Source organism: Ylistrum balloti, unplaced genomic scaffold (genome assembly GCF_031769215.1).
Source record: "Ylistrum balloti isolate Yb309-2 unplaced genomic scaffold, AGI_CSIRO_Ybal_v1 Utg370236, whole genome shotgun sequence".
In the NCBI taxonomy this organism is placed as follows: domain Eukaryota; kingdom Metazoa; phylum Mollusca; class Bivalvia; order Pectinida; family Pectinidae; genus Ylistrum; species Ylistrum balloti.
In genome coordinates, this window is record NW_026782193.1 from 1,103,869 (window position 1) to 1,106,398 (window position 2,530).

The following is a 2,530-nucleotide window of genomic DNA, read 5'->3' on the forward strand; positions in this document are numbered from 1 at the left end:
TTAAATGAACAACAATGATCAGCGTACCCCTCGGTGGTAGCCATCTTGTCATATTGAAGCATGTGTGACGTCAGTGTTCTGAAAGACTATAGCCTATTTCACTTTCCGCCCAAAAAAGCAATATAGTCCATTTCAAAATAATTGCTGCGTGTGTAAAGACAACGTCGAATGACATTTTATATTGAATGAAATCGTGAAAGTGATCGAATTTCTGACTGGCAATATATATTTTTGAATCTTTCGCTTTAAGATTTTTATGAATAAAACACTAGGCGCAGAGGCGACTTATGTTTGTTTACCGAGTCGTGAAGTCATAATACGTCTCTGGATTTATTGACGTAGTATGCCAGTGTTCTTGATCGATTTTAAACAACAAGAAATTAGTTGAATATATTCATCGTATACACTTATCAGAATTGAAAATCAAGGACACGACCAGACTCGTCTACATATGCCACTTTTCTGATGACGAACCAACATGGATGATATTTTCAAGAAGATAACTTGTGATCAGGATAGAGTCCAGCTACAACATGACTTAACATCACTTCAAAACTGGTCGGACAAATGGCTATTGCGATACCACCTAGATAAATGTGTTGTGTTAACAGTTGGTAAAGACACAATTAACGGTACACCTGTGTATTTCCTGAGTTCTGGTGATGAGACGCATTATCTACGCCAAGTTGATAGAGAAACAGACTTAGGAGTAACCATTGACTCCAACTTATCGTTTGAACATCACATACAGGAGAAAAAAGAAAAGATAGACTGCAGGCGGAAAATTACCGTCCTGTCAGCATTTTAAGCATCGTGTGACCTCCGCAATGGACAACATCCATTGTGGGGTCCCCCAGGGTAGCTTACTGGGCCCTCTTTTATTTCTGATTTATGTAAATGACATGCGGATAAGTATAGACATTTCCTGTAAACTACTTCTGTATGCTGATGACAGTGCAAATATTTTTTCACATCACTGTCCCAAAACAATCTCTTCAAAATTATCCTTAGTTTTGGAATCATGTCATGATTGGCTTGTTGACAACAAACTATCATTACATTTAGGTAAAACAGAAAGTATTTTATTTGGACCAAAGAGAAAATTAGGACAAGTACCCGAGGGTGATTTCAAAATTTCATGTAACGGTCAAAACATTTTTTCGCAATCTTCAGTAAAATACCTCGGTGTTACGATAGATGAATTTCTATCTGGAGAGGAAATTGTCTCCAACATTATCCACAAAATCAACCAAAGACTTAAATTTTTGTACAGAAATAGTAAATGTCTATCTCTAAAATCTCGAAAAACTTTATGTTCTGCTCTGATTCAGTGCCACTTTGATTATGCGTGCACCTCCTGGTATGAAGGAATTACTCAGAAACTCAAAGGTATACTCCAGACTACCCAAAACAAAATGGTCCGCTTTATTCTTAACCTTGATAACAGAACAAGGATCACTCTCACTGAATTAGAAAAACTAGGCATGCTAAATGTAGAAAGGAGGGTCCGTCAACTTCGCCTCAACCATACTTTTAACATCTATAATGGTAAATGTCCACAATATTTATATGAACTTTTCTCTCTAAACAAAAACTGTTGTGGTACTAGATCTGGAACGATGAACTTCTCAATAAAAAACGTTAAAAGCATAGAAAGTTCTTCCTTTTCTACTTCGGCCGCAAAAGATTGGAATTCCCTTCCAGAAAATATTAAAAATTCTAAAAATAAATATCATTTTAAAAACAAAGTAAAACAATTTCTGATGCTACAATCAAAAGGCGAATTTGACAACCCCTTCGTCTACTGTTGAGCTCAACCTCCACTTCTTTGCGTCTGGTTGAACGGGTAGTGATGTTATATTATTGTTCATATTATGTTATATTATTGTTCATGTTATATTATTATGTAATACCTCTTCAAATCCCATCCTTTTTCATAAATGCCCTGAAATGTGCCAAAACATTTTATTCACTTTCAGTATTTGTTTTCATATCTTCTATGTAAATGTAATTTTCTTTCAAATGTAGTGCTCTGTTTCATTTATAGTTAATGAAAATTAGATAAAGAAAATTAATTCAATCTCATTTCCATGGCTTTACATCTCAACCGGAAGGATTACACCTTAAATGGACCCCATTGGAAATAAGCCTATTTTATAGGCTTTATGGGTAATCCAAGGCCAAAGGCATTTTCATCTGGTTTTATCAAATTTCTCTCTTTTTTATTTATATTTCTAAATTTTCAACTATTTTACTTAAAAGATTTGCAAGCAGAGTGAAATTTAATTTCTGCGATACTAGTTTAAATTGTGATATTGTAAGGTATGTGAAATACTTCTGTGATATCTTATATTTTATAATTAATAATTTTAAGAAATCCACAATAATTTATTACTGATTTTAATTGTTATGGAATTGCTTATGTAATATTTGTAATGTGCAATTTTATTATGCCTTTGACTGAATAAACAAATAAAAAAAAAATAAAAATAAAAATTAATAAAGCTAACAATGTTATGGGACTCATTAG